The sequence below is a fragment of the Somniosus microcephalus genome, chromosome 20 (genome assembly GCF_052327205.1).
Source record: "Somniosus microcephalus isolate GS21.2 chromosome 20, FLI_Smic_1.0, whole genome shotgun sequence".
Lineage (NCBI taxonomy): Eukaryota > Metazoa > Chordata > Chondrichthyes > Squaliformes > Somniosidae > Somniosus > Somniosus microcephalus.
Window position 1 is genome coordinate 61341476 of NC_141006.1, and position 22553 is coordinate 61364028.

Genomic DNA, 22553 nt, shown 5'->3' on the forward strand with positions numbered 1-22553 from the left:
TTTAACAAAGAACAGACTCGAGTCCCGGGTCAGGTACAGTAGTGTCCTCTACTCTGCCCTCCCTTAAACCCAATCGCACAGCACCACCTGTTATTGCACGAATGTAACCTTTTCCATTTTCTACACCAGTCATCCTAAAAGACTTGCATTTACATTTCACGACCTCGGGACATCCCAAAGCGACTTACAGCCAATGAAGTACTTTTGAACTGTATTCACCGTTGTTCTGTAGGAAACGTGGCAGCCAATATGCGCACACTAAGCTCCACAAACAGCAATGTGATAATGACCAGATAATTTTTTTTTCAGCCCAGAGGTGTCTCTGAAGTACGGCGGCAACCAACACTAAATTATGGCCTATTCTATGTCGTAGAATTAAAGCAAGAATTGGACAGAGATTGCCAAGCACATTTCACTGTAGGGCCTTCATAGACGTCATTCATGCCACCAACCTGGGCGGCATTTGAACCAATGTCCCAGTGATGCAAGGACCAGTATGCTAATCCACTCCTGGTGCCATGAGTCTTGCAATACTTTCTCAGTTCCATTCTCCATTTAAACACAAAGCCAAAAAGTTTAAGCAGGGCCACCTTCAGCCCAATGTCTATACCAACCCCAAATTCTGCAGCAAGTTCACCCGAAGTCTGAGGACATCCCAATCTCAACATCGATTTTGTTAATCCTCGTGTGTCTGCATGCACTTCCCGTCAATGCTTTCCATTGTAAATTCCAAGTGCACACTTATAATGGAGACTGCCGATGTAAACTTGTCTACAACGCCACCACGGGCAGGAGGGTGTAATTACAGCACAAGTTTACATACAATGGCCTAGAAATTGGGTATAGCCCCGCTTGAGGCGTTAGAACTGGCGATGCGCAAAGTTTATAGCCAGACGAGACTTATCTGCGCCTGGCGCGATATTGGGTTGCTTCGCCCCCAAAGGGGATTGAGGCGCTAAATCAGCCGTTGCACGGTGCTCTTAAGGCACAAAAGGTCAGGCGCTACTCAATATCGACGCGGACGGGCGCAGCGCAGGTGAACTCAATTACGGGAAAGCACGAGACCTACAGGCGCCAGCCGGCTCTTAAAGGGGTGGGTCAGTCAGACTGAGCTTCAACACCCAACGCTCTGCAGGCCTCAGATTCGGCGCTCGCCCTTGTCTGGCGGCACAAGGTTGATCATTATGGAGAAGGTTAGGCAGCGAGCAGAGCGCTTCAGCACTGAGGCTCTGGACCACTTGGTGTCTGCAGTTGAACACCGTCGGGAGGTCCTGTACCCGGATAATGGCAAGAGGCCAAATCAGAAGGCTTACCGACGATCTTGGAGGGAGGTTGCTGTGAGGGTGAACTCCAGCAGCATGGCAACCAGGACCCCTGTTCAGTGCAGGAAGAAATTCAACGACCTCACATGGATCGTTAGGGTGAGTGATGGTTTACCACACTTGTGCTTCCCTCCATCTGCAGCTGACTTCGGGCACCCTGCTGCAATGATGCGCCAATGGCCATCTGTCAGTATGCACCCATGGCCCTTTCTGGGCACACACATGGACAGATGTCTCAAGGCCTCATGTAAGGGCTCTTGCACCATGGGGGGCATGCGAGGAGGTCTGAAGGCCTCATGTAACAGAACCTCCCCTTCTTTCCCCTGCAGTCCAAGATGGCGCAGATTCGGAAGGAGCAGCGTCGAACCGGTGGCGGACCTGCACAAGTGGTCACTCTAACGGATCTGGAGGAGAGAGTGCACCAGATACTTGGAGGACGTCTGTCTGGTCCAGTCACCACTGCATCTGCCGACCCCATTACCGACAGCGAGGGTAAGACTCTCATCTTTTCCACCTGTTGCCTTGCACTTGGTCCCCCCGCCAGCATGCATCCTCAGTGTGCAGCCATGTCAGAGCCTTGCGGCAATCTGGCATGCCTTTCAGCAAACCTGTCCTTCTGCTAAAGCCACTCTTCCACCTCCCACTTTCAGATGAAGCAGCACCAACTCGGGCTCAACGCGCTGAAGCTGCCAGCGCCACCGGAGGCGAGGACCAGGAAGAATCCGGACCAGCCGCTGCAGAATCCGGGGAGCTGAGACATCTGCAGACTGGGGATAGTAGTTCCCTGGAGGGGAGGGGGGGGGAGGCTCTGAGGATGAACCAGTTGCCTGACCAAGCGGCATGGAGCAACGCAGGGGGGATAGGCAAGTTCGGCCACCGTCTCCCCGCAGGGCAAGGCAGGTCGTCATGACTGCTGCACAGAGTGCAGATGAGGTCCGTCGCCTGGCAGAGATGAGCAAACAGGCCCGGGTCAGACACACGGAGCTGGTGGCTGCCGTGGAGAAGATGCCCGAGTCAATAGATTCATTGGCTAGGAGTATGCTGGACTTCGGGGCAACAATGGAGAGGACTCTGCAGGGCTTTGGCGCAACAATGGACAGGTCTATCCAGGTGTTCGGGGAAACAATGGACAGGTCTATCCAGGGCCACAATGGACAGGACTATCCAGGGCTTCAGCCCAACAATGGAGAGGACTGTCCACGGCTGAGTCGGCAATGGAAAGGACTGTTCAGGGCTTCGGACAATCCCTGGAAAGGTCTGTGCAGGGCTTGTCCAAGGCAGTGGAGCGGTCGGCTCCTGCCTTGTCCGAAGCCATGGGAAGAACTGTCCAGGGCTTCTCCGAAGCACTGGCACACAGGTCCTCACTGTTGCCACGCAGTCACTTGCTGGGCTCCTCCACAGCCAGATTGACAACGCGATGTCTGACTGCAGCCACCCTCTCTGCATCAGATAGGATCACCCCAGGCCCTTCCACTCCCGTACAATGCCAGGAATTCGTGGAGCCTGCGATTGTGGCGGATGAGCCGAGCCGCTCCCCTCAGATAGCCAGTGTGTCGTCCGACCATGGTGCAGGTGTCCTCTCTCGTCAGGAGACCATTGCACATGCCAGCGCTGGGACGCCTGCATTGCAGCTGCCACCACCTGCAGCCCACACTGCTTCCAGCCATGCTCAAAGCAAGCATCCTGCGTCCGCACCCTCCAAGCCCAGAGGTCGGCCAGGCCGTACCTCAGGGGCTTCTGCGCGTCCAGACAGTCAGCAAGCGTCCCCCAGCCTTGAACCCGCCACTGGGGTGCAATTACGTAGGAGCAGCAGGGAGGGAAGGGGCCGGGCGCGCAAGAGAAGTCGTTCTCCCTCAAGGGGCCAGTTGTAGAGGGAGGTGCTGAGACGTTTGTTTGTCCAAATTGAAGGACACCCTCAGCTGCTGTTATAGTTGCAGATTTTTGTTCAGTTTTGCGGCTTGGCCGAACAGGTCACATTTATTTTGTAAGTTATGGTTTCTGCTCACTTTACGTTGTTTAGCTGTAATGAAAGACTTTTGTGTCAATAAACAGAAGTTTCAATGTTGCTTGGTGCATGTGACTACTTTCAGTGATGCTGGCATGCAGAGGCCCTCAAACATCCAAAGTGCGCATGAGGTAAGACTCTCATCATTCCGCCACAGGGGTGTCGAGACGAGTCCAGAGGAGCCTCTGACGTATGGACCTTCCACTTTCAACAGCCCTTCCATCTTCCTCCTCCGCCTGCTCTTCCTCCTCCTCCTCCGCCTGCTTGTGTAGGGTCCGAGGGAAGGTAATGAATGGACGCGTTCGCCTATAAGGGCCTTTGTCACTTGCCGGATGCAACAGCGGACTGCAGCCTGAGCGTCAGTCGCATTGTCCCCAATGGCTGACTGAAAGGATCCGTTTGCATAAAAATGGAGGCCATCAGTCAGTGTAGCCATCATGGACAGAGAGGTTCTGCAGCGTTCACGCGGCTGCAGATCCTGACCAAGCAGGTGGCACAGATCAGTAACAATGTCCCTCCAGATTCGGAGCCTTCGCTAACACTGCTCCTCCGAAATGTCAAGGCTTGTCACCTGCTGCCTAAAGACCCTCGCAGCATCCTGTCGGATTGGACGACCTTGATTGCCCCTCCTCCTTCTGGCCAATCCCTGCCCTCTCTCCCGCCGTCTCTCTGCCCCTTCACAGTGTTGGGCGATGAGGCCGTCGCCTTCCGAACAAGCTCCCATTCCGATGCCAGTTGGTCAAAAGGCTTTTAGGTGTAGTGCTGCAAGTGCTTCGGACAGGGTTGAAGGTCCCAAGTACTGTAAAGCTCAAATCCCAGAACTCCGCTCCACATTAGCTCGCCAACTCTCTCTAGCAGCGATCGCAATGAGCAGGCCAAGTGGCAGAAGATTCTGCACTAGAGCTGTCCCCTTTAAATAGCGCCGCCCTACTCCGAGAAGGGCCTGTTAGCCCTCCCTCGAACTGTCACTAATAGCGCTGGGCGCTAAGGCTCCGGGCGCCACCCAATATGCGCTCAGGCGCTCCTAAAAGGCGTTGCACACTGAAATGACGTCATGAGCTGCTTGCGCTCGCGGGCGCACGCAAACACTTAGCGCAGGCGCTAAATGTATAGTCAATTTCTGAGTTGGCGCTATCGTCATAGCGTCCGCCCCAACATAGGGCTTCGCCCCAATTCTAGGTCTCTTTGGGCGCTCAGCGCCGGCGCTACCAACCCAATTTCTAGGCCAATGTCCCTTATAAATGTGGACATAGGCATTTATAATGCCAATATAAAAATGAAGACAGAATCTATAACTTTAAAAATCGGCAGTAAATATTGTTTTCAAACCCTGGCCAAATCATCCCTGACCCTCTTGGTCTTAAAACCATAATTGGTCTTGCCCACCCCCCCACATGTACAACACTAAGGAAAATTGACTAGTAAATATTTTTAATATATTGTGCAATACAGTGCTAAACTGGTATCAGCTCAGCTTATAATTCCCAGTAACAGCTGCCACTGAACTAGTCAGGTGATACTACTAGGCATTAGATGCCAGTTAAATGTTAAGTAATCAATACCTGGTATACCAATACCTGGTGTTCTGAACCAGAATGCGGCAATGACATCAATCTTTCCACTCCACATTGATGTGCAGCTCAATAATCTCCACGCATTTCACAATTTGCACTCTTAGCCTGTTAAACTGAACTCAACGTTCCTGCAAAGTCAGATCATGGGGTTACATGTATGTAAAATCTGCTAGGTGTGAACTGCATATGGATTAGGGAACTGCACATGAATGGTAGTTGGAAATTTGATATCTCAGCACTCAGATTCAGAACACCAGTTATCACGAATGGTTCACCGGGCATTTGCTCAAAAGCCACAGATACGAACATAAGAAATAGGAGTAGGCCATACGGCCCCTCGAGCCTCATGGCCTCCATCGCCAACAAGGACAAGAGCAACAAAATCATGGGAACACCTCCATGTTCCCCTCTAAGTCACACCCCATCCTAACTTGAACATTTATCACTGTTCTTGCATCGTCACTGGGTCAATATCCTGGAATTCCGTACATATCGTCATGGGAGCACCATCAGCAGAAGGACCACAGTGGTTCCAGGAGAAGGCCCACCACCACCTTCTATGGGCAACTCGGGGTGGACAATAAAAGTGCAGCTTCGTCAGTGTCGTTCACATCATAAGGACATAAGAAATAAAAGCAGGAGTAGGCCAAATGGCCCCTCGAGCCTGCTCCGCCATTCAGTAAGATCATGACTAATCTTTTACCTCAGCTCCACTTTCCCGCCCTATCCCCATATCCCTGGATTCGCTGTGTGTCCAAAAATCTACCGATCTCAGTCGTGAATATGCTCAACGACTCAGCAGCCACAGCCCTCGAGGGTAGAGAATTCCAAAGATTCACCACCCGCTGAATGAAGAAATTTCTCCTCATCTCAGTCCTAAATGGCCAACCCGTTATCCCGAGACTATGAACCATAGTTCTAGACTCTCCAGCCAGGGGCAACAGCCTATTTGCAACCATAAGTGATCACCACAATCAAAACCACCAGATCTGATGGTAGCTGCTCTTCATCTGTAAGCAATAGAAATCCCCCCCAAAAAATCACAAGTTTGTAATAAAGGATGGTTTGTACAGTAGATGTATATTTGAAAACTAAAAAAAAAACACTCCACTTAATCTTTCTACGACAGAAATGTTTTTGCCTGATGATTTTAAAGCAGCCAGTTTCAAAATGGAAGACAGAGACAAACAATATACTATTAATCTGTTGGAAATCAATCAAAATCAAGTTCCTTTTATGAGTAACACAGTTCATTCGAAATGTTAATGTATGCAGTTCGACAGAGTTGTAGTTTCTAGTTGTAACCAGAAATAAAGCCCTGAGGAAATATCGGAAGGATGCCAACAATTTCAAGCCATTCTTACCAAGGTGGAAAAAATACCATTTTACTTGCACGATTGCAAAGAAACGGTTTAAGCTTCAAAGTAAAAGACACCCTTATAACTTGGAACCCCTCCTCGGGATGTTCTATTTGCCTAGGTGCTCGTGTAAAGGGGTTGAATAGGAACTCTAATCCGTGCCACATATCGTACTACCAAAGATTCTTGTAAAAATATGCTGTGAGGAATTGCAAGAATGATGCATATTTTCCACTGTCTTTGTTTTCCATCAATCCAGTTTGTATAGCGTTTGGCTTAATTGCACCTTGCCTATCCTCCTGCAGTTTTACATAATTTTGCCTATAAATAAATCTGAACAAGCAGTTTTTAAGCCTGTACACAGTGGTCTAACGTGCTTATTCTTCTGCCTTCTGAGGCAGTAAGAGAACAGGGTGGACGTCTCGTATATTCTCCAGTAAACGATTTACTGTTGTTCAATATTAATTGTTAAGACTTGTTCTGCACTAACTCAAAAAGATCAAGGCTAAAGATTCTGGTGTCAGTTCATAAGAGACTCAGCCCACTCATGGAAACTTGTTTCATTGTGAATACAAGAGGTGGGGGAAAGCCCAGAGTGCAACATCTCAACATACCCCTGACCCAGCCGAACGCCACTAGCAATTGCCAAACTACCTCGACAACCCCCCAAACTTGGTACAACCCCCAACCTAACTGAACAGTGACTTTTTTTTTTTTTTTTTATAAAAGAGAAGCCAGCCTGGCTCCACACACGGTGCTGTGGAAGATCAGGACAGGTATAGGGTAAAATTTTAACCGAATATTCACTTTAACTCAATGTGCTGACCTTGTTCTGCGCTCCTCCAATTTTGACCTCTTGCGCATCCCCGCCCTCACACCCTCCCTATCTCTATAACTTCCTCCAGTCCTACAACCCTCTGAGATCTCTGCATTCCTCCAACTCCGGTCTCTTGCACATCCCCGATTTTAATCACTCCACCACTGACGGCCGTGCCTTCAGCTGCCTGGGCCCCAAGCTTTGGAATTCCCTCCCTAAATCTCTCACCTCCTTTAAGATGATCCTTAAAACCTACCTCTTTGACCAAGCTTCTGCCATAATACTTCTTTATGTGGCTTGGTGTCAAATTTTGTTTGACAACGCTCCTGAGAAATGCCTTGGGACGTTTTAATACGTTAAAAGTCACTATATAAATGCAAGTTGCTGTTGGTAAAAGCACATAAACTTTAGCATCAGACAGCTGTTCAAGCTTTAGTTCCCATTCATTCGCACATGCTGCTACCCAACAGATCTTGATGTTCTAAATTAAGATCTATCCACCAATGAATCACCAATGCTAAAAACAGACACTTTCCAAACTCGTGGGCCCACAAAAGTCAAACAGAACAAACTGGCTGATAAGAACAAAGTGCAAATAGGGCTGTGGTCCCAGTGCTTCGAGGGGCAGATTGCCAAATAGCTCGTGGGGGGTGGGGGAAGAGAAGCCCATAGGTCCGACGCCATCTGCCCTGTATCTTTTCATACTTTCAGGCCACCTGACGTAGAACAGCGCACAACCTTACCTGATGTAAAAAGCCATGGTTAAAGCAACAGCATCTTATTAAAAAGAGTTAAACAGTTCCAGACAGTGCAACAAAGCACCCTCGGCTCCGACGGGATCCATTAGTTGCTACTTGCCATTTCAGCTGGAGAGATGGGCGAGGATCACTCAGCAAACTCCGACCCTAGTTATAAAGTGGCAGTGCCTGGCGAAGCAGCATTGCAAACATGCAACAGCTGAGCAGCAAGCAGCAGTGTCCAAGTTTAGCTAAAGTCCTCCACCAATTTAAAGAAAGACTTGCATTTACATAGCAGCTTTCACAACCTCAGGACATCTCAAAGCGCTTTACAGCCAATGAAGTATTTTTGAAGTGTAGTCAGTTGTAATGTAGGAAACGCGGCAGCCAATTTGCGCACAGCAAGCTCCCACAAACAGCAATGAGATAACGACCAGATATCTGTTTTAGTATTCTTTTTCTCTCCCACATGGCAGCTGTCTTTCACTCTGCCAGCGCATTTCACACTCCATCTAGAGCCATCCTTTGTCTCTTTACCTGTCCTATTACCATCTCATCTCGCCTTGAATATCTCTTAATGTCTCTTCACCTCTCAGACCTTCCCTTTTGTTCTTTCATCCCCTCCCCCATTTCCCAGCCCCCAAACTTGCTTTTTCATCCGTTTCATTTCCTGCTTTTTTCTCAGTTCTGACGAAGGGTCTTCGACCTGAAACGTTAACTCTTGTTTCTCTCTCCACGGATGTTGCCTGGCCTGCTGAGTTTTTCAGCGTTTTCTGTTGTTATTTCTGTTTTAGTGATGTTGGTTGCTGAATAAATATTGCCAAGACTCCCCTGCTCTTCTTCGAAATAGTGCCATGGAATCTTTTATGTCCACCTGTGAGGGCAGACGGGGCCTCGGTTTAACACAAATACCCAGGCAATTAGCAGAGCCAAGAAATTAGTCAAAAGCAAGGATATTAGGGGGATTAAATACGTGGGGTTACGGGGATAGGGTGGGATATGTGTTGGTGTAGGGGTTACGGGGATCGGGTGGGATATGTGTCGGTGCAAGCTCGATGGGCCGAAATGGCCTCTATCTGCACTGTGGGGTTTCTGAGATTTCTGTGATATTGCCCAGTTAAAACAATGGCTCAGTTGGGAATGTACACTGCCTAGTGTGGTAGCGAGTCAACCCGCATACACTTGGATCCCCCAGGTCTGTAACAAGTCAGCTGATCTCAGCTAATAGGAGCACCACAATTAGCCTCGGGCCCAGGGAACAGCTTGGGGGGGGGGGGGGCGGGGGGATCAATTCCTGGTCTTTATCCACCAACTCCCGAAGGAAAATGTCCCAATGTGGGTGAGGACAGGATCAGCTCCAGCTGCCCCCACCCACAATTGAATAGCCTGCTGCCACTCAATGTCCAGTCTTACACATCTACAATAGCCCACTTGGACAAGGTACCCGAATCATTAGAGCACAGAGGAGGCTATTCAGCCCATCGTGCCTGTGCCAGCTCCTTGAAAGATCTATCCAATTAGTCCCACTCCTGTGCTCTTTCCCCATAGTCCTGCAAATTTTTTCCCCTCCCAAGTATTTATCCAACTCCCTTTTGAAAATTATTGAATCTGCTTCCACCACCCTTTCAGGCAGTGCATTCCAGATCACAACAACTCATTGCGTAAAAATATTTCTCCTCAGCTTGCCTCCGGTTCGTTTGCCAATTACCTTAAATCTGTGTCCTCTGGTTACCTCCTGCCAGTAGAAATAGTTTCTCCCTATTTATCAAAACCCCTCAATTTTGAACACCTCTATTAAATTTCCCTTTAACCTTCTTTGCTCTCAGGAGGCCAATCCCAGCTTCTCCAGTCTCTCCGCATAACTGAAGTCCCTCGTTCCTGAAGATCATGGTCAGCACCTTTTGAGGGTCTTGTGACGGGGTGGAGTGGGCGGGGGGGGGGAAGGGAGAAAAGAGGGTAAATTCAACAATTTTCCTTTATGTAATAGGCAGAGCTCACCAGCAACACGAGAAGTGACCTAGAGATGCCATTTAACACAGTGAAAACAAACCAACAGACAGCGAGAGAGATCGGATTTTTGAGTTAACACACAGCTGTCTTAATTAATGCACAAGAGCCTGTCGTTCCACATGGGAATAAATTGTGGGAATCACAAGCTCTGGAAAGCCACAGCAACATGCTTCTCCCATTGTGAAAATAAGCCCCTCAGATCAGTGGCATTTTTGTAATATGACTCAATAACCTCCTCGCTGTCAGACACTCCGAGGGAGTCGCAAGGAAGAACCGTTTTCAGAGAAGGGCTTGTTACAGTGAAGTCCCGTTTGCTTTCTTGATTAAACTGGGAAACATCAACAACCCAGGCATCACAGTGAGGTGGAGGGCAAAGCTTCCAGCAGCCAAGCACATGTTTGAAACCTCTTGACCCAAACTCTCGTAAGTGGCAGAAAGTACTTTCACAAGTCTGCACCGTTGACTGATAGGATTACAGACTATTCTGAACTTGTGTAATTCAGGACTAAACTCCTCGGTGTACTCTGGTCCTCCCTTGTTCAAAAGCCTTGGGAGTCCTGATCTCTTCAGCTCACAGCTCCAAGGTTAGTCCACTACAATCAGTGAACACAAAAGGATATTGCTCTCAGCAAGGTTATACTCCCATGAAGGATTTAAAATCAAGCTCCCTACAATATGATTTAAAGTGGCTACCTGCTTTAAAAAAAACGTAGCATTACAGGGATCAAGGGATATGGGGAGAAGGCAGGGACAGGGTACTGAATTTGGATGATCAGCCATGATCTCATTAAATGGCGGAGCAGGCTCGAGGGGCCGAATGGCCTACTCCTGCTCCTATCTTCTATGTTTCTATCATTCTGGCTTTTTTTTGTTGTTGTTCATTATCTCCCCAAGGAGCTGATTGGTTCCAGGAGATTCAGTGGTGAACAGCTATTCAACTGTGGGGTCATCGCAGCCGAGTCGATCCTGTTCTCGCCCAATGTTCACACAAATGCACAGTCAGGCTGGAGTCTCTATTCACTGAAGCCAATAGTAGTAGCCCTACTGCCACCACAAGATGAGATCAGCTGGCAAAGCACAGACTGGGGGACTGTAGCTGGGACCTTTCGGTCAGCACGGTACCATGCTGGGGAACACCTTTGCCCACGGCGCCATTGGAGAAGACTGCGCTCCGGCATTTCACTAAAGAGCAAGTCTAAAACGTTACAAATTACAGAAAGTTAAAAGATCTTTCATTTTTCTCCTGCCTCAGCGCTTGTCACACCAATCACGTCCCAAGGTGACGAGAGCAGATAGATCAGCTGCTCCCAAGACCTAGTTATTGGGTTCACAAATCCAGCCAAAGATATAGACTTCTCCTCAGTCGCAGCCAGCTCCGCTCACCGCTTCCTCACTGCACATATACTTTAGCTCATCCAAAAGTCTGCCGCCCATATCCTAACTCGCACCAAATCCTGTTCACCCATCACCCCCGTGTTCGTTGACCTACTAGCTCCCAGTCCAGCAATGCCTCCATTTTAAATTTCTCATCCTTGTGTTCAAAACCCTCCATGGCCTCGTCCCTCCCTCCCCATGTGACCTCCTGCAGCCCTATAACCCTCCGAGATCTCTGCGCTCCTCCAATTCTGGCCACTTGCGCATCCCAGATTTTAATCGCTCCACCATTGACGGCCGTGCCTTCAGCTGCTTAGGCCCCAAGATCTGGAATTCCCTCCCTAAACTTCTCTCTCCTCCTTTAAGTCACTCCTTAAGACCTACCTATTTGACCAAGATTTTAGTCCTCTGTCCTAATATCTCATGTGGCCTGGTGTCAAATTTTGTTTGATAACACTCCTGTGAAGTGCCTTGGGACATTTTACTATGTTAAAGGCGCTATATAAATACAAGTTATTGTTGCTGTTGCACAGGAGCACAGCTGAAAATAGTCAATAACATTGGCAAACTTAGCTGCCCTCCATCAGTTAGTGCACTAAACCATGTGGTACTGAGCCATATACAGTTCTATGCTGAATTAACTAACCTCAGTACACCAGCCTAGGAAAAGGAATAATTAGCCAGCACTCCTACTCCTGATGACTTTCAGAACGCCTTGCTGGGAAGCACAGGTTTGTGGACCTTGGGTGTGGAAACGAACAGGCTTAGCGATGGTGCCCCTCATGGTAGAATAAAGAATCATAGAATGATACAGCACAGCAGGAGGCCATTTGGCCCATCGTGCCTGTGCCAGCTCTTTGAAAGAGCTCTCCAATTACAGGAAACTCTCGTTTAAGCGGCACCTAAATATCCGGAATTCTCTTTTAACGGCAAAATTCATACTCCGAAAACACCTCAATAACCGGAAATGTTGCCGAGTCAGAGTCCAAGTCTCCCGTGGTGGCCGAGTTAGTCAGTGGAGGTAGTTCTCCAAACTGCCACTACTTGGCTTCTTGGCGCTGTCGGAAGTCCGAACACCTTAATAACAGGAGTCTGACTCTTTGTTTGTTAAAAATAGCCTCGGTAGATAACACTCTCCGTCATCCGCAATTTTTAATCAACCGGCACCATCCTGGTCCCGTTGGTGCCGGATACCAGAGAGTTTCCTGTAATCCCACACCCCTACTCTTCCCCCGCATAGAACTGAATATTTTCCCTTCAAGTATTTATCCAATTCCTATTTGAAAGTTACTATTGAATCTGCGCCCACCACCCTTTCAGGCAGTGCATTGCAGAGCATAACTCACTACGTTAAAAAAATTCTCATCTCGCCTCTGAAGAACTTGCATTTATATAGCGCCTTTCACGACCTCAGGACGTCCCAAAGCACTTTACAGCCAATGAAGTGTAGTCACTGTTGTAATGTCGGAAACGCGGCAGTCAATTTGCACAAACAGCAATGTAGTAATGACCAGATAATCTGTTTTAGGGATGTTGGTTGAGGGATAAATATTGGACAGAACACCGGGGGCGGGGGACCCACTGCTCCTCTCTGAAATAGTGCCGAGGTATATTTTACATCCACCTGAGAGGGCAGAAGGGCCTCTGTTCAACGACTCATCCGAAAGACGGCACATCCGACAGTGCAGCACTCCCTCAGTACTGCACTGAAGTGTCAGCCTAGATTTTGTGCTCAAGTCATTGGAGTGGGATTTGATCCCACAACCTTTTGGCTCAGAGGCAAGAGTGCTACCCAGTGAGCCACAACTAACACCCACCGTCTGAGCTCACACGTGAACAGTGGCCTTTCGGTGATGTACCGGAGTGCGGCCAACACTTGTAGAACTGTACCCAGACATGAATCAGCACCGTCAGGAGACAGACCAGACGAGACAAAAAGAACTTTGTGACGTAGACTCTGAACTACTTGGCTTGGAACTGCACCTAATTGTGAGAACAAATAGTAATAGGAGTAAATATCACTGTGCGCAACAGGTACACCTTGTACAACAGCAAGAGCTCGATTAATGCTGCGGGTGGACAACCAAACCACAACGTTACAGAACATATGAGCAGTCAATCAACATACCATCAGCTCCACAGGCAGGACAAGAAACCGTTCCACTAAACTGCACTGTTCAGGCACTCGGATAGAGCATGGGCTTAGGCTGTAAAGCCTACTTTTAAAACCTGGCCCCATCGATCACACAGACAATATACACCCCTGAGCTGGAGCCTTCAGGATACGCACCGTCCATTCTCACATCAGCTCATTACCAATCCATCAGAGGGAAAACAAATATATATATAAAGCACATAAAAGTCTACGAACAAAATCTGCTCCATTAACTTCTGATCCTCGTGACAATCTAAGACACGCTTATCTGAACACCATGGCTTTTCCTTGTACTTTTCAACCCATCAATCGGGGTAGAAGGTGCGTAGTGTAAAAGGGCTGATCTCCGCGCATCCAATGGAACCCAGGATCCAACTTTTCCTGAGTCTGAAGAGCAGCTGACAGAGAGGCATAGAACACCCCGACACCCATCCCACTGGGACCCAGCGGCACGCTGGCGAATGTACAATGGGAAGTCGTCTCCACTAGAACACTGCTCTCCTGGCCCGACACTTCAGCATCAATATATATATTTTGGCCCAGCACTTCAGGTCTCCACGGGTGAGTACGCACGGGGTACTCACCCGTAGGCCCAATGGAAGTGCCGGTTTCCTGCATGCGCGGGAGACCGGCACTTCCGTTCCCCTGAAAGGGGTTCAGAGTTCGAACACGTGCGCAGGAGAGGCTGTGCGTGTGCATCGAACTTGCGGTTTTTTTGCAGGTTTTCCCGGGAGGGTAAGTCTCCAGAATTTACACATTTAAAAAGCAGTCGCAAGGCCTGCTTTTTACAAGGTAAGTGGTGAATTAATTAAAATTAAAACATTTTTTCCACAGGTTTGTTATTTTTAAATACTTTAAAGAAAGTTTATTTTTAGCCCCGTTAGAAAATAAAATTATTTTTTCCAAAAATTTAAATTATTGTTTAAAATAGTTATTTCATGTAATTTATAGTTTATTTATAAAATGTGATTTAAATTTTTTTTTTTGAAGATTTAGTGATGTTTTGGGACTCGTAGTATTTCTAAGTTTGACAGCACTTCCTGTGTGAATGAAACATTCCCTGCTCCGATTGGCTCCCCATGGCCCATGTGAACCCAGGGGATGCTTCGAACTAACCGCGCCCCTGGGATACACAAGCACTGTGCGCCGGCAGTCGGAGGAGGCCCAGGATCGGAATTCCACAGGGGCCCACAGCACAACGGCCGGCACGCAAGGTAAGTGCAGGTCGGGTGCTTACACCCGCGGGAAGCCCCCGACCCGAATTTCTGGGTATATATAAAAATATTTTTTTAATTGCCACTGGTCTTTAATCTAAGACAGGTTGAATCACTTCTCACAATTATTTATTTAAAAACTAAACATTGCTAATTGGACAAAATTAACCCTGAACCTTGAACAATGAATAATAAACACCTTGATGTTATCAGCAAGCATGACGTGCGATCAGCTCGTCTTTGAGAGCAGTGATCATACTGACCTATTTACCCCACCAATAAATACCCTTTAAGCTGCGCAGCGCTCCAGGGAACCCGCGCAGCCGGCTTTTCAATGTAAACGGATGGCCCTCGCAGCCCTGTAAAGGGGCCGCGCAGGGCCAAAAAAAGACAGGGAACATTGCCTACCACTCAACAAGCTGGATTTAGTTTCCACTGTTCTCAAGCCAGTCGCAATGTGCACGCTGTCCTGGTGTCAGCAGGGTGACGTACTTCAAAGAGAATGACGTACTTCAAAGAGAATGACGTTATCGCAAAAAATCATAGTATCTTACAGCACAGGAAGCGGCCATTCGGCCCATCGTGCCTGTGTTGGCTCTTTGAGAGCGCGATCCCCCTGCTCTTTCCCCATACCCCAGCAAATTTTTCCGTTATAAGTATTTATCCAATTCCCTTTTGAAGTTACTATTGAATCCACTTCCACCGCCCTTTCAGTCGGTGCGTTCCAGATCGTAAAATATTTTCTGCTTGTCTCGTCTCTGTAGTTCTTTTGCCAATTATCTTAAAGGGCTCCACAAGTCTCACTTGCCAGTGTTGCCTTGCTGCAAAGCACAGACCATGACTGGTAACGGCAGCTTTGCTCACAAACAGATCATTCCTTTGAGCCAACAGCTGGATTTATTGCCTGAATTATGTTAAAATCCAAGGAGAAAAGTTACTAGCAAACCTAAAGTGATGTGGACATTTTGTAACCGGGTTCTGTCAGTCCTGACTACATTAAGCACAGCACATTTTAAGTACGCTCACCCGCTGGGCTGTACAGATCAAGCTTTTGTTTACACGATATCTTTGTCTAAATCATAAACCAAAAAATTATGTATACAGAAAAAAAACAGCAGAGCATTCTACACACACCGAGCTGGAATAGGTAGCCTAGATTAAAATCCTGTACGTCGCTAAAAATATGTTCCAACATGAAAACTCAGCTGAATTTAAGGGACTTCCCTCCCTTCAGGGGTTCATTCAGATTTGGTCTGCAAGATCAAACTTGAAAGGGTCCCAACCTTCTCCAAACACCGTGAAGAAGTTTTTATGCCACTTACTTCATTAGAAAAATGTTAAATATTACATCCACGTTCCTTTGACTTATTCCTGAAAGTGTAACTGAAATATACGAGGAAGCAGCCACTTGACACTGGTTCTCAAGCTGTCTGGTGCCCAGTTCTCACCAACAAGTACCTGGATTCCTCCCTCAAAACCTGGTACTAGCTTACCACCCCCACACCCAGCCTGATCTCCTCCACAATACCCCCACCCGAGTAACTTCTTCAGCTCTTTTGACGTTCAGCTCTCCTGGTGCTGGGTCTCACCCTACAGTGTGGGGTTGCTATTACTGGTTGCTCCCGGTGCCAGTTCTTCTAGTTGCAGTTTCGCCCCTTGTCCTCGCCTCCAATCTCTTCCTTTTTATTAAAAAAACCCAAATGTAATTTCTCCAGCGGCCTTAATCCTGAGTCCCTTGCTACTCTGTAGCTGGCTTCTGAATGGTCCCGAGTGCCCAACTCCCCTGTGCCCTGTTTTCTCCTGCTAAATGAAGCTTTTGTTCCCCAGTGCTGGCTCCATTCATGATCAGTCCACCTGTGCAACTCCCAGGGCTGTCACCGTTACAGAATTGTTAGAGGAGTGAGATTTGCGATCAAAAAGAGCGAGACTTGTCTCTGACCCATTTAAATAAATTTGCTTTTCACACTGAGACACATGACATTTTAAAACCAAACTAAGCAAGCCTTGCTAAGTCAATTCCGCCCGACCGCCCCCTTCCCCGACATTGGATCTCCAGCTTTCTGGTACCTAGCTGCTCAATAACGGTCACAGCTGTCTGGTCTCCAACTGCCTGGTGTCTAGTTTAAAAGGAGCAACTTCTCCGGCTTTCACACACTTCTGGGAATAATTTCCAATATCTGGTAGTTGCCCCTCATCCCTTAGCCACCAGACCCCCTGCCCCCCAGTCACCACAGCACCGCCTCCCCCCACCCCACAGTCTGTCAGCTCCCAACTCCCCATGTCCCCCCCCATCCCCACTCCCTGTCCCCATGGTTCCCCTCTCCTCTCAAATACCCCCTCCTCTCCCCACCCCCGGGTCCCCTCGCTCTCTTCTCCCCGCCCCCCCCAGGTCCCTCTCTCCCTTTCCTCACCCCCCCACCTTCCGGGTCCCCCGGGGTCCCCTCTCCCCCTGGGTCCCCTCGCCCCCGAGTCCCCCTCCCCCGGGGTCCCTTGGCCCCCTCTCCCCGAGACCCCTCTGGTCCCTCAGTGCCCCTGGTCCTCTCTCCCCCTGGGTCCCTCAGTGCCCCTGGTCCTCTCTCCCCCTGGGTCCCTCAGTGCCCCTGGTCCTCTCTCCCCCTGGGTCCCTCAGTGCCCCTGGTCCTCTACCCCCCGGGGTCCCTCCGTGCCCCTGGTCCTCTTCCCCCCCCCCCCCCCCGGGTCCCTCCGTGCCCCTGGTCCTCTTCCCCCCCCCCCCCCCCGGGTCCCTCCGTGCCCCTGGTACTCTTCCCCCCCCCGGGTCCCTCCGTGCCCCTGGTCCTCTCCTTTCCCCCCCACCCCCCCGGGGTCCCTCAGTGCCCCCCGCGGGGTCCCTCAGTGCCCCCCGGGGTCCCTCAGTACCCCCCGGGGTCCCTCAGTACCCCCCGGGGTCCCTCAGTCCCCCTGGTCCTCTACCCCCCTGGGTCCCTCAGTGCCCCTGGTCCTCTCTCCCCCTGGGTCCCTCAGTGCCCCTGGTCCTCTACCCCACTGGGTCCCTCAGTGCCAATGGTCCTCTCCCCCCCCTGGGTCCCTCAGTCCCCCCCGGGGTCCCTCAGTCCCCCTGGTCCTCCCCCCCCCCCCCCGGGGTCCCTCAGTCCCCCTGGTCCTTCCCCCCCCCGCCCCCCCCGGGGTCCCTCAGTGCCCCTGGTCCTCTTCCCCCCCCCGGGGTCCCTCAGTGCCCCTGGTCCTCTCCCCCCCCCGGGTCCCTCAGTCCCCCTGGTCCTCTCCCCCCCCTGGGGTCCCTCAGTCCCCCTAGTCCTCTCCCCCCGGGTCCCTCAGTCCCCCTGGTCCTCTCCCCCCCCGGGGTCCCCCTGGTCCTCTCTCCCCCCCGGGGTCCCCCTGGTCCTCTCTCCCCCCCGGGGTCCCCCTGGTCCTCTCTCCCCCCGGGTCCCTCAGTGCCCCTGGTCCTCTCTCCCCCCGGGTCCCTCAGTGCCCCTGGTCCTCTCTCCCCCCGGGTCCCTCAGTGCCCCTGGTCCTCTCTCCCCCCGGGTCCCTCAGTGCCCCTGGTCCTCTCTCCCCCCCCCCGGGGTCCCTCAGTGCCCCTGGTCCTCTCCCCCCCCCGGGTCCCTCAGTCCCCCTGGTCCTCTCCCCCCCCTGGGGTCCCTCAGTCCCCCTAGTCCTCTCCCCCCGGGTCCCTCAGTCCCCCTGGTCCTCTCCCCCCCCGGGGTCCCCCTGGTCCTCTCTCCCCCCCGGGGTCCCCCTGGTCCTCTCTCCCCCCCGGGGTCCCCCTGGTCCTCTCTCCCCCCCGGGTCCCTCAGTGCCCCTGGTCCTCTCTCCCCCCGGGTCCCTCAGTGCCCCTGGTCCTCTCTCCCCCCGGGTCCCTCAGTGCCCCTGGTCCTCTCTCCCCCCGGGTCCCTCAGTGCCCCTGGTCCTCTCTCCCCCCGGGTCCCTCAGTGCCCCTGGTCCTCTCTCCCCCCGGGTCCCTCAGTGCCCCTGGTCCTCTCTCCCCCCGGGTCCCTCAGTGCCCCTGGTCCTCTCTCCCCCCGGGTCCCTCAGTGCCCCTGGTCCCCTCTCCCCCCGGGTCCCTCAGTGCCCCTGGTCTTCTCCCCCTGGGGTCCCTCCGTGCCCCTGGTCCTCTCCCCCCGGGGTCCCTCACTGCCCCTGGTCCTCTCCCCCCGGGTCCCTCAGTGCCCCTGGTCCCTTCTCCCCCCGGGTCCCTCAGTGCCCCGGTCCCTTCTCCCCCCGGGTCCCTCAGTGCCCCTGGTCCTCTCCCCCCCGGTCCCTCAGTGCCCCTGGTCCTCTCCCCCCGGGGTCCCTCAGTGCCCCTGGTCCTCTCCCCCCGGGTCCCTCAGTGCCCCTGGTCCTCTCCCCCCTGGTCCCTCAGTGCCCCTGGTCCCCTCTCCCCCCGGGTCCCTCAGTGCCCCTGGTCCCCTCTCCCCCCGGGTCCCTCAGTGCCCCTGGTCCTCTCCCCCCGGGGTCCCTCATTGCCCCTGGTCCTCTCCCCCCGGGGTCCCTCAGTGCCCCTGGTCCTCTCCCCCCCGGGGTCCCTCAGTGCCCCTGGTCCTCTCCCCCCCGGTCCCTCAGTGCCCCTGGTCCTCTCCCCCCCCGGGGTCCCTCAGTGCCCCTGGTCCTCTCCCCCCCCGGGGTCCCTCAGTGCCCCTGGTCCTCTCCCCCCCCCGGGGTCCCTCAGTGCCCCTGGTCCTCTTCCCCCCCGGGGTCCCTCAGTGCCCCTGGTCCTCTCTCCCCCGGTCCCTCAGTGCCCCTGGTCCCCTCTCCCCGGCCGCACTGCCCCCCGCGGGTACCTGTGAGCGGGGGCGATGTCTCCGGCGGCCTGGCTGCCGTCAGTCGGGCTGCGCTCCAGCTGCAGAGCGGCGCCCGCTGCCTCACCTCGGCAAAGCGGAAATCAGCCCGCCCCCGCGCGCGGGCTCACGGGAGCTGTAGTTGGAGGCCGCCGCACCTGCGCACAACGGCCCCCGGGCGGAACTACAACTCCCGGCATGCAGGGCACCCCACCGTCCCTGTCCGCCCGCCCACGCGGAAGTTGGAAGTCGGTGCGGGCGGGGATGGAAAGGAATAAATGAGCCAAAAAATAATAATTTTCTTTCACAGAAATAATTGTGAAAATAAAGTAAGAAGGGAGAAACTAAAAGTTCCCCAAAGTTATCTATCAAATGGTCATACCAGGCAAGATGGCATATTAATTTTATTAAGATAAAAACTATAGAAGGTACAACTATACAAGAAATAACAACAGGAAACACTGGAAAAACTCAGCAGGCCAGGCAGCATCTGTGGAGAGAGAAACAGAGTTAACATTTCAGGTCGATGACCTTTCGTCAGAACTGGAAAAAGTTTGCTATCGTACAACTATGCAAGAGACTTGGAGTAAAAAAAGAAAGAACTTGCATTTATATAGCACCTTTCACGAACTCACGATGTCCCAAAGCGCTTTACTGCCCATGATGTATTTAGGAAGTGAAGTCACTTTTCAAGATACAGTTCCATTTTTTTTCTCTGGTGGGCCAACCATTTTGACTACATAACAAGATAATTACAGAAGAGGATGGCCACTTGGCCCATCTTAGTTCATGGCATAGTGGTTAGCACTGTTGCCTCACAGCGCCAGGGACCCGGGTTCGAATCCGGCCTCAGGCGACTGTCTGTGTGGAGTTTGCACATTCTCCCCGTGTTTGCGTGGGTTTCCTCCGGGTGCTCCGGTTTCCTCCCACAGTCCAAAGATGTGCGGGTTAGGTTGATTGGCTATGATAAATTGACCCTTAGTGTTAGGGGGATTAAATACGTGGGGTTACGGGGATAGGGTGGGATATGTGTTGGTGTAGGGGTTACGGGGATCGGGTGGGATATGTGTCGGTGCAGGCTCGATGGGCCGAAATGGCCTCTATCTGCACTGTGGGGTTTCTGTGATTCTGTGATCTATCCAAAAAGAACCTAGAGTTTCCCCCACCCAACTGCAGCATCCAATTCATAGAATCATATAACACAGAAGGAGGCCATTCGGCCCATTGTGTCTATGCCAGCTGTTTGAAAGAGCGATCCAATTAGTCCCACTCAGAATCATAGAAATTTATGGCACTCCTCCGTTCTTTTCCCATAGCCCTGCAAACTTTTCCTTTTCAAGTATTTATCCAATTGCAGTCAATGGAACTGAATATCTGGTGCTGCGTATAACGGGCAGCCAATCTGATACTGCCCGTTTTGGGCCACCGCCCGAGACGAATTTCTAGGCCATGATTTCCTATAATCTCTCCATCATCCCCTTATCCTAACACCATAATCGTTTTGCAAATATATTCCTCTAATCATGAATTTCATATCACGATTACACTGATAGAGTGGGGGTTTACATGAAGACCTAACAGCAGGGAACCTTTGATCTTTTCTCCAAGCGTTTCCTGGCAACAAAGGATGTCAGTGTGTTGACTTGATGTCAGAGTGCTGCAGGAACTTCAGACCTTGGACTGTTGCCCAAATGAAGCTGCTGAACAAGATTCAGTCCTGGTAAAAATGAAAACATGGCAATATGATCCAATGATAAAGGAACTGAGCCTAGCTAAATGAATGGAAGGTGTTGCCATTGGTTGCATGTCATTACATCTCAAATACTTTTATTTCTGCTTCAACTCTTCTATTCCTTTAAATCACATCAATCAAAGTTATTCTATTAAAATCAATTTTTTTTTAAAGTTTTTCATCCAACATTTTCCCATGTTCTGTTGGAGGCAGTAACTCGAACTCCAGTATGGTCATAACAGCTGTTAGGCAGGGAATTCTCCTCCATTGTCCGGCTTCCATTCCAGATTTTGCAGTCAGTCCTACTCTTTTAACTATCAATTTGGATGACTGAGTCATCAATTGACCACGCTCAATCAGCTCCGATGGACGGGTCACATTGTCCGCATGCCCGATACGAGACTCCCAAAACAAGCGCTCTACTCGGAGCTCCGGCACGGCAAGAGAGCCCCAGGTGAGCAGAGGAAATGCTTCAAGGACACCCTCAAAGCCTCCTTGAAAAAGTGTAACATCCCCACCGACACCTGGGAATCCCTGGCCCAAGATCGCACAAAGTGGAGGAGAAGCATCCGGGAAGGCGCCGAACACCTCGAGTCGCTTCGTCGGAAGCAAGCGGAAGCCAAGCGCAGGCAGCGCAAGGAGCGCACGTCAACCCAAACACCCCACCCAACCGTCCCTTCAACCAACATCTGCCCCACCTGTGACAGAGACTGTAGGTCCCGCATTGGACTCATCAGTCACCTGCGAACTCATTTTTAATGTGGAAGCAAGTCATCCTCGGTTCCGAGGGACTGCCTAAGAAGAAGAAGAAGGCAGATGCAATATAACGTGGATAAATGCGAGGTTATCCACTTTGGTGTCAAAAACAGGAAGGCAGAGTATTATCTGAATGGCAATAGATGGGGAGAAGGGGAAGTGCAACGAGACCTGGGTGTCCTTGTGCACCAGTCGCTGAAAGTAAGCATGCAGGTGCAACAGGCGGTTAAGAAGGCAAATGGTATGTTGGCCTTCGTAGCGAGAGGATTCGAGTACAGGAACAAGGATGACTTGCTGCAGTTGTACAGGGCCTTGATGAGACCACATCCTGAGTATTGTGTGCAGTTTTGGTCGCCTTATCTGAGGAAGGATGTTCTTGTCATGGAAGGAGTTCAGCGAAGGTTCACCAGGCTGATACCTGGGATGGCAGGAATGATGTATGAGGAGAGATTGGGACGATTGGGCTTATACTCACTGGAGTTTAGAAGAATGAGAGGGGATCTCATTGAAACTTATAACATTCTGACAGGACTGGATAGACTGGATGCAGGAAGGATGTTCCCTATGGCCGGGGAGTCCAGAACCAGGGGTCACAGTCTAAGGATAAGGGGTAAGTCATTTATGACAGAAATTAGGAGGAATTTCTTCACCCAGAGAGTGGTGAACCTATGGAATTCTCTACCACAGAAGGCAGTTGAGGCCAATTCATTAAATATATTCAAGAAGGAGTTGGATATATTTCTTA

General features: G+C 51.0%; 1 protein-coding gene across 1 annotated transcript in view; it reads right to left on the reverse strand.

Annotated features, from left to right (window-relative positions):
• The window catches only part of LOC147103332 (phosphatase and actin regulator 4-like), a 184273-nt gene extending 164820 nt beyond the window's left edge, over positions 1–19453 (reverse strand). Inside the window, exon 1 of the mRNA XM_085962815.1 lies at positions 19324–19453. The gene's annotated coding sequence lies outside the window, so the exon portion shown is untranslated. The remainder of the gene's footprint in view (positions 1–19323) is intronic.
• Positions 19454–22553: the final 3100 nt, after the last annotated feature.